The 12,021-nt window shown below is 50.2% G+C and overlaps 1 protein-coding gene and 1 non-coding gene across 3 annotated transcripts in view; both read right to left on the minus strand.

Annotated features, from left to right (window-relative positions):
• Positions 1 to 11,512, minus strand: part of MFSD13A (major facilitator superfamily domain containing 13A) — a 33,586-nt gene extending 22,074 nt beyond the window's left edge. The window contains exon 1 of one of the 2 annotated variants that reach the window (XM_029081181.2): positions 11,437 to 11,512. The gene's annotated coding sequence lies outside the window, so the exon portion shown is untranslated. Of the gene's footprint in view, positions 1 to 6,449; positions 6,608 to 11,436 lie in introns of those variants that run through there. The other variant, XM_029081182.2, reaches the window with a different exon arrangement.
• Positions 8,141 to 8,249, minus strand: MIR146B (microRNA mir-146b). Its single transcript, NR_034747.1, has one exon. It is a non-coding gene; the product is annotated as a microRNA mir-146b (primary transcript).
• Positions 11,513 to 12,021: the final 509 nt, after the last annotated feature.

Raw genomic sequence — 12,021 nt, forward strand, 5'->3', positions numbered from 1 at the left:
TAGTCAGGGAAGGCCTCTTGGAGAAGATGTGCCTTCAATAAGGCTTTGAAGGTGAGGCAAGTAATTGTCTGTCCGATATGAAGACGGAGTGCGTTCCAGGCCAGAGGCAGGATGTGGGTGAGAGGTCAGAGGTGGATCGACGGGATTGAGATACAGTATGGTGACTGGCACTAGATGAATAAAGTGTGTAAACTGTGTTGTAGTAGGAGAGTAGGGAGGCAGGATGGAAGCCCTAAATAGCCTGGGCAGGGGGAAGTGGGCGGGGCAGCTACGGTTGGGCTCAGTGCTCAGATATCAGAAGAACAGCTGTGTCCTCATCCTTCTGCAATGGAAAAAGTAAGCACATAAAAATGATGTTATTGTTTGCAGCTGCATATAGGGCTGAGCTGAAGCCGAAAGACCTGCAAGGAGACTGAGACAGGTGACCAACACGAAGGATCTGGGGAGATAAAGTGGAGAGGTTGGTTCAGATCTGTGGCAGATGACCAAGGAAGTAAGAGTGTGATGTAAGGGGCAAATGAGAGATAAAAGACAAAGATGACCCTGAAGTTTCAAAACTGGGGACAGGAAGGATTAGTATAGAATTTCCTCCAAGCTTACCCTCAGGTAGTTGAGCAATCTTGGTGGGACTCCAAAACCATGCAGACCTCTCTCATTACATATGTACTTTTTCATGCTGTAACAACAATACCATTACTTACTCCTCCCTTATCTACTCCCTCACCCATAAATTAAACTATTCCAATCAATCAGTGGTATATATTGAGCGCTTCCTACGTGTGGATTGCTGTACTAAGCGAATGGGAAACAACAGAGTCGAGAGATGTGATCCCTGTCCACGAGGAGCTTACAGTCTACAGGGGGAGATGGGCATTAAAATAGATTAGGAGAGTAAAAATAGTAGAGTTTAAGAATACTTACATAAGTATTGTCGGGCTGGGGTGAGTATTAAGGAGTTTTCAGGGCACTCAACCAAGAGCACAGTTGAAGCAGAGGGGAGGGTGGATAGGGGAAATAAAGGACTTAGTCTGGGAAGGCCTTTTGGAGGAAATGGGATTCCACATCATCAATTCCCTTCTGAAGCCTCTCGTATCTCTACCATTTCCTTCCCCAAATCCCCCATGACCTTGTAAACTATTTTGTCAACAAGGTAGAGTGCATGTTGTTGACAGGATCTGAATTTGTGCAAAGCCCCTTTCACCTCCTCAATCAATGGTATTCATTGAGGGCCTTAATGTGTTCAGGGCACTGTACTAAGCGCTTGGGAAGAGTACAAGACAACAGAGTTGGTAGACACGTTCCCTGCCCACAGTATTCTTCCATCCCGACATTCATATTCTCCTCTTTCCCAGCTGTCTTCCGAGGACAGATCTCCAATCTACTCTTAAAATCTAACTCCGCTAGCTGGGTCTTGGCCCCCATCATTCAATCATATTTATTGAGCGCTTACTGTGTGCAAAACATTATACTAAGTGCTTGGGCCAACAATATAACAATAAAGACACACTCCCTGCCCACAGTGAGCATCCTCTCTCATCTCTTGAAAGTACTTATTCCCACCCTCCTCCCCCTTATTTCTGCTAGCTTTAGCCTCTCACTCTCCTCTGGCTCCTTCCCTTCTGTCTTCAAATGTCCCCAACTCTCTCCCATACTGTTAAAGTCAGCTCTACACCCCAAGACATTCGCTAGCAATTTTCCCATTTCCCTTCTCCCATTCCATGAACAGACTATATGCACCTGCTATCCCCACTTCCTCTCATTCCCCTGCATTCTGTATTTCTGTCTCTTCACTTTACAGAAACCAAGCTCATCCAGGTTGACACTGACTTTCTTTAGGCCAACTCTACTGGGTTCTACTCTGCCTAAGATGACCACTGAGAGCCCTCAAAATTCCCAGGCACACTTTGTCCACCAGGAAGTAACAGGCGTATGACACACACAATTCTTCTCCAAGAGGCCTTCCCTGATTAAGCCCTCATTTCCTCTTGTCCCACACCCTGCTGCGTCACCCTGACTTGCTGTCTTTATTCATCCCCCTGTTCCACCTGTTCTCCCTCCTACTCAGAACTGTGAGCCCCATGTGGGATCTGATTATCTTGTATCTATCCCAGCAGTTAGTACAGTACTTGGCAAATAGCACTTAACAAATATTATTATTAATATTATTATGAACATTATCATCATCATCTACCAGGCAGGTCCACTCAGATGTTTAGCAGTGACCAATAGAGGCGTTTGAACCATGAATCAGTGGCTCACTGAAGGAGATGGAATGAGCCCAGTGATAACAAGGAGGAGGGGAATATTAACTGTGATATTGGTTAAGTGCTTACTACGTGTCCAGCACAATACTAAGTAGTGGAGAAGATGCAATTCAATAGGATAAGACACAATCCCTGTTCCACATGGGGCTCCCAGTTTAGGTAGAAGGGAAAACAGGAAACAGTTATTTCTCAAAAATAATTTGAGAAAAGGAGCAAAAATGAAATAAAGACAAAGAAAGATTTTTAAAAAGAGGTATAGAGGGCATTGTGATTAGATTGGTGTTTTGAGCTCTTTTAAATTCACCAGGTCCCACAGGGGGCTCACAGTCTAAGTAGGAGGGAGTACAGGTATTGAATCCCTATGTTATAGATGAAGTAAAGGAGGCACAGAAAAGTTAAGTGACTTGTCCAAGGTCGCACAGCAGGCAAGTGGCGGAATTGGATTGGAACTCTGACTCTCAGATCCATGCTCCTTCCATTAGGCCACTTCTGAATACAGTACGATAGAGTTGGTAACCCCTAACCCTGACCTCAAGTCTAGAGGACTCAGGGGCTTCATCAGAGGTGCCCCAACCTGACAGCTGAGAGTTGGAAAGTGAGCTGGCAGGCAGGAGCAGAAGAGAAAGCTCTTCTCACTCTAAGGGGCAGGGGCAGAAAGTGGCAGAGGACATAGATTGTGAGCGGAGGACACATATTTGAAAGGAAAGTAGGTAGAAAGGGGCAGCAATTTACCTGGTAAGGGGAAAGGAAGGAATCAATCAATCAGTGGTATTTATTGAGCACTTACTGCATGCAGAATACTGTACTAAGCACTTGGGAGACTACAACACAACAGACTAGACATGTACCCTGCCCATGAGAAGCTTAGAGGAAAGGAGGCCTTAATTAGGGACATAAAGCTCTCCCACAGTAGACAGGTGTGTACATTCACCCCAGCAGACCGGTAAACCCGTCCCTGTTGTTTTCTTTTGCTTAGTAACAGCCTCCTCCGACAGTCCCCTTAGCAGAACAGGGAGGAGCTTAAAAATAGAACAAGTCGGGGGGCCCCTCAGCGGGACCCTCATTGAACAGGCTTCTGCGAGCAGCGGGTAGGAGACACAGTTCAGGTAGAGGAGAGAAAGGAGGTCGGTGAAACCTGCTACCTGCCCGCATCGAGCTCTCTGAGATTCTGCCTTCCAGTTCCCCCAAGAGCTGAATGTGTCTCCACAATGCTGGGAAACCAGTCCCGCACAACTCGAAACTGGAGCTCTACTAGCTTGTGCGGCCCAAATCAGGTAAGTGCCAGGCTGCAGCTCGACCTGGAGAGGAGAAGACTTATAAACTGTCCTATAAACTGTCCTGTCCCATTGCCTGGCAAAGACTGAGCTGGGGAAAATGGGCAGGGACTGCAGTAGCTTCCTGGAGTACTAATCTGGAGTAACTAATCGGGTCTCTGAACACTATCAATCAATCAGTCATATTTATTGAGCACTTACTGTATGCAGAGCACTGTCCTAAGCGCTTGGGAGAATACAATATAACAGAGTTGCTAGACACGTTCCCTGCTCACAATGAGCTTATAGTCTAGAGGGGGAGATAGACATTAATACGAATAAATGAATTACGGACACTACTCGTCACAGGGATGGGAGGAGGCTCTGGGGCAGGTTAGAGGAGCTGGAGAATGCTTCCCTGGAAATTTCACGATACAGGGGAGAGGGGGTATCGGTCAATAGTATTTACCGAGCATCTACCGAGCACAGTGTACTGAGTGCTTGGGAGAGAACAATACAGGTAAAAAGAGAGCATTGCTGTTCTTAAGGGGCTTGTAATCTAATGGAGAAACAGATACAAAATGTTACGAAGAAAGAGAACGGAAAGATGGATAAGTGAAAAAAATAAGTGCTCCTTTTGGGCAGGGAACGTGTTTACCAACTCTGCTATACTGTACTCTCCCAAGTGCTCAGTGTAGTGTTCTGCACACAGTAACGGCTCAATAAATACGATTGATTGATAAGTGCTTAAAAAGTAGTTCTGTAAATAAATACGGAAGTAGGTTTTACCGGTACTGTGAGTACACAAATGGCCAGGTGGCAGTTGGGAGGCTGTGGCCCAGGAAGTAGACAATCTGGGAATGCCTCTTGGAGGTTGTGGGATTTTAGAAAAACTTGGAAAACCGGGAAAGCAGATGGATTTAAAGGGGGAGGGAATACCAGGAAAGGACATGTGATAGGAGAGGTGAGAGCAAAGAACAAGGGAAGGTTTCCTTGGGAGCAGTGTAGAGCTGGAACTGGGAAATAGTGGATAAAGAGGGCAACAAAGTATAAGAGACCTCAAACTGGTGGAAAGCCTTGAAGTGAATGATCAGGAGGTTTTGCTTGATGAAGAGGGAATTGGGACAGGAGAGATGAAAGCAGAAGGACACTTCAGGAAGATAATCCAGACTGCAGAGTATATTAGACAGAAGAGGAGAGAAGTTGAAGGAAGGGAAACTAATGAAGAGGGAAACTAATGATACAAAATCAGGTTGGAAGATAATGAGAGCACAAACCAGGTTGGTGCCTATTTGGATGAACAGGAGGGGCAGATCGGGGAAGTAGTGGGGAGAAAGAACTGGCAGGATTTAACGACAGGCTGAATGTGAAGGTTAAAAGTTAGAGAGGTGTCCAAGGTTTACTTTTTTATGGCATCTGTTACAAAGTGCTAAGTGCTGGGGTAGATACGAGCTAATGAGGTCGGACACAGTCCACGTCCTATATGGGGCTCACAGTCTTAATCCACATTTTACAGATGAGGTAACTGAGGCACAGAGAAGTGAAGTGACTTGCCAAAGGTAATACAGTGGACAAGGGATAGAGCTGGGATTAGAACTCAGGTCCTTCTGACTCCCAGGCCTACGCTCTATTCACTAGGCCATACTGCTTCTCATGGTGGCATTCAGGTGGTGAGTCTCTGGGACAGGAAGGATGGTGACATTGTGGATAAAGAGGAGGAGGTTAGTGTCTGTCTCTCCCCTTCTAGACTGTAAGCTCGTTGGCAGGGAACGTATCTGTCAATTCAGTTGTATTGTATTCTGCCAAACACTTATTAGAGTACTCTGCACATAGTAAATACTCAATAAATGCCACTGATGATGAGGAAGAGGAAGTAGGATAGAGGAGTTCAGTTAAAAGATCTGTAGGAGATCTGTGGGGTGGATCTGAGGGGGCAACCAGCAGTTGTCCCCACCCTTCCAGAGCCCCAGAAGGAGCTTCACTATCTGGGTACCCCCCTCGCCAGTTGATCTAGAGGGGCCTGCCTTCTTTCCAAACAGTAACGTATCCTGGCAGTCGGTATCCCTTCCCCTTTCGACAGGAAAGGGTTAGAGAAGTGTTGAAAGAATTGAGCTTGACCCCATTAACTAAGGAGGTTGGTGGGACAGTTATAAGAACACTGACTCCTTGGGCTGCCAACAGCATCCCTCCTTCACAAACTAGTCACTTCACCACCGATCCCTTGGAACTGTGGGAGCTCCATAGTGGCTTCCAGGCTGGGAGCCACTCTAGGGTTCCCATCCTTGAAGAGAAGCCCAGGGCTTTGGGGCCGTTCACCCCATTAGGAATCAGTAACTTCAAAGACCTACTGTCTTGAAGAATCACGTTTGAGATGACCCAACACTTGACTTCCTGTCTCTTTTCACTCAGCCGTGACAGACCCAGATGCAACTCTGAAGCGTGAAAGGCTCGGGCCATGTACCACTATGGCTTCCTGCCTCTGGAATATCTCTACTCCGGAGGACAACCTCTCCCCTATGCCTACCTGCCGGTCGGTCCTGGGTCCGTGACCCTCCCCTCCATCCAGGCACACAATTTTTGCAGTCGGCCCCTGACCCTGGTGTCCAGGGAGCGGCCCGGTGGGCGGGACCTGGTGACGTCCCCGGTAGAGTATCATCACTTCTACTGTGTGAATCCCTGCTATCCGCCTCAGGCCCTCCGTCCCTGGCCCCAGGGTGGCCCTGTGCCGCTGTACCCGCCCTGGGCCAGCGGTGGCCCCGGCCAGTACCGCTTCCCAGGCCACCCCCAGCCCAGCCAGAGCCGGGGCACGTGGCCTGAGGGCACCACTCTCCGGGGAGAGCTGCGCTGGGGGCGGTTGGACCGGGTCCTGGGTCCCCGAATGGACCTGCCCGAGTTTGTGAAGGCCGACCTGCGGCGAGTCTACGGCACCTACCCCCGGACCGACGCCTCCGTCACCTTCCAGGGCGGGGAGTTCCTGGTCAAGGGGGAACCACGAGTGGGCGAACAGGAGTACAGCATGGAGAAGCGGGTGGTCCGGCGTCAACAGACCCCCACCACCAGCGAGGGGGGGGACGGCGGCAGCAGCAGCAGCGAGGTGCAGGGCCGCAAGAAGAAGAAGAAATCGAAGCATTGAGGGGTCACGTCAGAGCCTGCCGCAGGAGAGATGACACTGACAGTTGGTTTTAGTAGAAAAAAGTTTATTTGTGAGGATTTGGGATCCGCCTTGCTTCTGGCTCCACAGCTTGACGGCTTTCTTCTCTTTTCTCCTTCCCCCCCAACCTTGGTCTTCAGAGGATACACTTGTTCCTCTCCATTCTCCCCCATCCCCATGCACATACACAGCATCCCTACCCACCATATAAGCACCTATGTAATAATAATAGTTATTATAATTATAGTACTTGTCAAGCACTTACTATATGCCATTCAAAGCACTGGGGTAGATACAAGATATTCAGGTTGGACACAGTCCCTAACCCATATGGGGTTCACACTCTTAATCCTCATTTTACAAATGAGGTATCTGAGGCCCAGAGAAGTGAAGCGACTCGTCCAAGGTCACACAGCAGATATGCAGCGGAGCTGGAATTAGAACTCATTCATTCAATCGTATTTATTGAGCACTTACTTTGTGCAGAATACTGTACTAAGCGATTGGCAGAGTATAGTATAATAATAAACAGATACATTCCCTGCCCACAACGAGCTTACAGTCTAAAGAACACTCTAGAGAACCCAGGTCCTTCTGACTTCCAGGCCTCTGCTCTATCCACTAAGCCACACTGTACCTAGTTACCTTGGACTTGGACCCCCTAATCCAATTGGGTTTATCACCTCTCTCTTGACTTCCCCTCCCCATTTCTGACTAGATGTTTCTGCAACTGATACATCACAGCTTTTCCAAGGTGAGTTGGCAGCCCCCCAGTTTGCTGGCCAGTTTTATTTTTGTTGTTTGTTTTAAACGGTATTTGTAAAGCGCTTACTATATGCCAGGCACTGTACTAAACACTGAGGTAAACACATACTGATCAGGTGGGACAGATCAGGTGGGACACAGTCCACGACCAACATGGGGCTTACAGTCTTATTCCTTATTTTACAGATGAGATAACTGAGGCACAGATAAGTTAAGTGACTTGCCTAAGGTCACAGAGCAGACAAGTGGAAGAACTGGGATTAGAACACAGGTCCTTCTGACTCCCAGGCCTAGGCTCTGTCTACTAGGCCACATTCCTTCCCACAGGCCACTCTAAGGACTAGGGAGTCCTCCACGGCTTTGTTCTGGGAAAGGATACACAGATGGGATTTAGACACGGTCCCTGTCCCTTGGAGGGTCTGCAATCTAAGTAGAAAGGAGAACAGACATTTAATACCCATTTTACTGATGAAGAAACTGAGGCCCAGAAAAAATTAAGTGACTTGCCCAGGGTCGCGCTGCATTGACGTAGCTGAGATCAGAAGACAGATCCTCTGACTACCCGGCCTGTGCTCTTCCTACTAGCCAACGTGGCTTCCCACAGGTCACTCGAGGGACTCAGTAGGAGGCTTAAGAAAGGAGCGGGGCTGCCAGGGGGGTGACCCCGACTTCGTAGGGGGCTCCGGGGCAGAAGGTGTCTTGCTGTGAGGCCAGTGCTGTGGGTTGCTGGGCTGTGGAACTGAATCCCTAGGGCATCCTCATCAACTCACAGCCTATGGAATTCAGTTCTCAGAGCCAAGCACCGCATTTGGGCCTGGGAGGAGAGTAGGTGCATCTCAGGGCAGCTGGGAGGAGCCAACATCAAACTAACCCCTGCTCCAAACATCAAAAGCATTGGAGAACCCACTGATTGGGGCCCTAGGCCCTTTCTGTGAAAGGGAGGTTGACCAACTGTCTAAACATGAAGGGGGCATACCTCAGGTTGAGGGGATGTTGCGGGGTTCACTCCAAGCTCAGTTCAAACTTTGTTGGGTAAGGGAGAGTGGGAAATCTCTTATGTTCCTCCAACCTTGCAGAGGAGGAATTTTTTTATGGTATTCGTTAAGTGCTTAGGCAATGTACTAAGTACTGAGGTAGATACAAGATAATCGAATTGGATATAGTCCATGTCCCACATGAGGCTCACAGTCTTAATCCCCATTTTACAGATAAGGTAACTGAAGCATAAAGAAGTCAAGTGACGGTCAGTCAACGGTCAAGTGACGGAGTCGGAATTAGAACCCAGATCCTTCTGACTCCCAGGCCCTTGCTCTATCCATTAGTCCATGCTGCTTCTAATTTTCTTCCAAATTTCTCCTTCAGATCTGGTTTCAGGAACTAGGATTCCCCCCAGGCAAGCTGTACAGTACTTTCTTATGTCTAGTCTGCATCCCTCCTGCTGCAGTTAGAGGCCATTTCCAGTTGAGGGCTTCGGGGAGGTGGGGGCTGTTGAAGGAGACCTTCACCGGGGAATGGCCCTTTTTAGACTTCCTTTCCCGGGACTGACCTATCTCAAAGCATTTCTCTTTCCTCTGCAGGCCTAACTCTGGTCCCTATTGGTATCTTTGTGTTGCCGCAGAGTTGTGGGCCCGTGCTGTCTTTGGAAAGCGAGCAATAAGTCACGGTGGTTGGTAGGAGACACGGACACCCCATCCTCACTGGTTGAGGGTAGTTTTTTTACGGAATCCGTTAAGCGCTTACTGTGTGACAGGTACTGAAATAAACACCGGGGTAGGTACAAGCTAATCAGATTGGACATAGTCCATGTCCTACATGGGGCTCACAGTCTCCACCCCCATTTTCCAGCTGAGGTAACTGAGGCATAGAGAAGTGAAGTGACTTGCCCAAAGTCACCCAGAAGACAAGTGGCAGAGCCCGGATTAGAATCCAGGTCCTTCTGATACCCAAGCCCGTGCTCTAACCACTAGGCCACACTTCTCCTTTCCAGTGCTTAGAACAGTGCTTGGCACATAGTAAGTGCTTAACAAATACCATAATTATTATTCCAGCACAATCACTCCCCTGAGCCCCCAATTCAGCCCTGATCAGCCTGTTCTCTAGGGCAGCCAGTTGCTCCAGCCACCTCCCATGCTCCAAGGACATTAGGCGATTCATCTTACTGCTTTACGCAACCTTCTTCCTCAGCGGCCAGGGTCCGGCTTCCCAGTTTGCAGAAGGGCAAATGGAAGTCCCTTTTTGTGGCAAAGGGCAGGAGTAAGTCTGAATTCCTCGAGGCAGAGGGAAAGAGCTGGGAACTGGCTGGGTCTGGGCATCCTGTTTGCCTATCTCCGCCTCGATGCTCATTCAATCAATCGTCTCTTTTGAGCACTTACTGTGTGCGGACCACTGTACTAAGCTCTTGGGAAAGTATAATACAACAGAGTTGTCTTTTAAGTCCCCAGAACTGGCTCTGTGGTCATTTTTCCGATAGATTCCTGCAAACCTGTCATGGAGAAGACAGGGGGATACGGGATCATGGTAGAGGAGGGGTTCAGGTCTATGGCACATCTCTGCTTGCAGCTGTCTGGCCAAGCAGGATTGGAAGGGATTTATTCATTCATTCAAACCTATGTATGGAGCGCTTCCTCTGAGCAGAGCACTGTACTAAGCTCTTGGAAAGTACAATTCAGCAATAGAGACGATCCCTGCCCACACCGGGCTTACAGTCTAGAAGAGGGCGTGAGGGGGGGTGCATTTGGAGCTTGTGGTTTATCTGATTGTCTCCCTGATGTCCACGACCCCTCATCTAACACCAATAATTCAATCAGAGGTATTTATTGAGCGCTTATTGTGTGCAGAGCACAGTACTTGGGAAAGCTTGGGAAAGTACTCTATCCCCTTTCTGGACTCTCTCTTTCACCTCCATACCCTGTTTCAATGACTCAGCCCTCCAAATCTTAGATTCTGTCAGTTCAGGAGGGGCCTCTTTCCCACAATCAAGCCCCTGCTCAGGGAACATCACTCAAGTGCTCTCCCAAGAGGTCTCCTAGCTGTTACACTGTATTCTCCCAAGCACTTAGTACAATGCTCGGCACAAGGAAAGTGCTCAATAAATTTGATTGATTGACTTGGCCAGCCTGGGCTACTTGCAGGGAGGGGCGAGGAGATCTCCGACAGAAGGTGTCTTCTTTTGACTGAAAACATCTAAGGAAAGGTTCTAGTGCCCTGGACTGGAATCAAGAGTTCTGATTCCAACAGCCTGCTCTCCCACAAGCCCTGGGTGGGCGGACGGGCTGCCCGTCGCTTAAGTGAGGCTTAAATGTCTGCCAGGCCTTAGGAACGGCATGTAAACCTCCCAGAGATGAAGATTAAGTCCTGGAGGAGCCCTCTGCTGGAGGGGCGGAGTGGGAAGGGTCCCGATCTGCCGTCGGTGGCCAGCCGGGGGGTGCCCGGCATATCCGGGCAAGGTCATGGAAAAGGGAGCCAGAGCTGCTCGGGAGACTCTGGCCTTGTGAACGGGAACCCTGGCCTCGGGCTGCCAGCGGGACCAAACCCCCCCTGCCCGTGCCAGAAGGCCCTAGGAGAGGGCAGGAGCCCAGCCGGGATCAAGCTGCCGGAGGTGGCCCGTGTCCCGCTCCCACAGGCCAACCTGGGGCCTCTGCCTGTGGAATGCTCCGTTAATCTCTCCGGCAGGGAGATCTCTGCTGGACTTCCGTGCTGGGATTCGGGCTCTCCTGGGGCCGCCCTTGCGCTTAGCGGAGCATTAGCGCTCTATCCGATGGGACTCAGCATCCCGTTCCTGCAGGAAATGAGCAGCGCGGTGGTCTCTGGGCTCAGCCCTCTTCCCCTGCCCTGCTTCTCCACTCCCACTCCTCTCCCCGGCCTCCTCCCCTCCCGGCCTGGCTGGTGGCCCAGAATTGATCCATTGTATGGCCCGGTCAGGCGCAGCTGTTGGAGGCTATTACTGGCCCCCAGCCCCACTACTGCCCTCTCCCCACCACCCCTACACAGACCACACACTTACTTGGACCCTGGTTGTGGCCGTGACTCGTCTCTCCGTCTCTCTCATCTCTGTGGCTCTCTCCGGCCCTCCCTTCCTGGCTCTCCAGCTGTCCCGGCCCTGAGGAGGGACCCGGCGGCTTCTTATATACCGCCCCCCTCCCGCCGCCTACTCCTCCTCTGCCCGCCCAACCCCCGCCCCTGCTCTTCTGAGAAAGGAGGAAGGTGTGGGAGGCCCAGGGGCTCCCTGGCCTTGGGCTTGCTTCCCGGGAAAGCTTCCCTGGCTCCAGTCTGGGGGGTGGTGCCCAGCTCCAGACTGGAAGGGACCCTTGTCTCCCCCAGCCCTGGGTACGGATGGATGGCTGGGGTGGGCTGGAGGGACGAGCTGTAGGTCGGATATTCCCTCCCCTCCCGGAAGGCGGGCTCGGGAGAGAAGGAGGCTGGCAGAGAGCCAAGATAGAGGGACAAGGCGCTTCCTATATCCTCAGTGGTGGTACTCTGTACTAGGGGGAGGAGGGTTCGTCAGTCTTTCAGGGAATTGCCAGAAGTTCTTCCTGCTGTCTAACTTGTGCCTTCTGCTGCTCTTCAAATCCATTTCCTCCAGTCACAT

The sequence above is a fragment of the Ornithorhynchus anatinus genome, chromosome 16, assembly GCF_004115215.2.
Source record: "Ornithorhynchus anatinus isolate Pmale09 chromosome 16, mOrnAna1.pri.v4, whole genome shotgun sequence".
In the NCBI taxonomy this organism is placed as follows: domain Eukaryota; kingdom Metazoa; phylum Chordata; class Mammalia; order Monotremata; family Ornithorhynchidae; genus Ornithorhynchus; species Ornithorhynchus anatinus.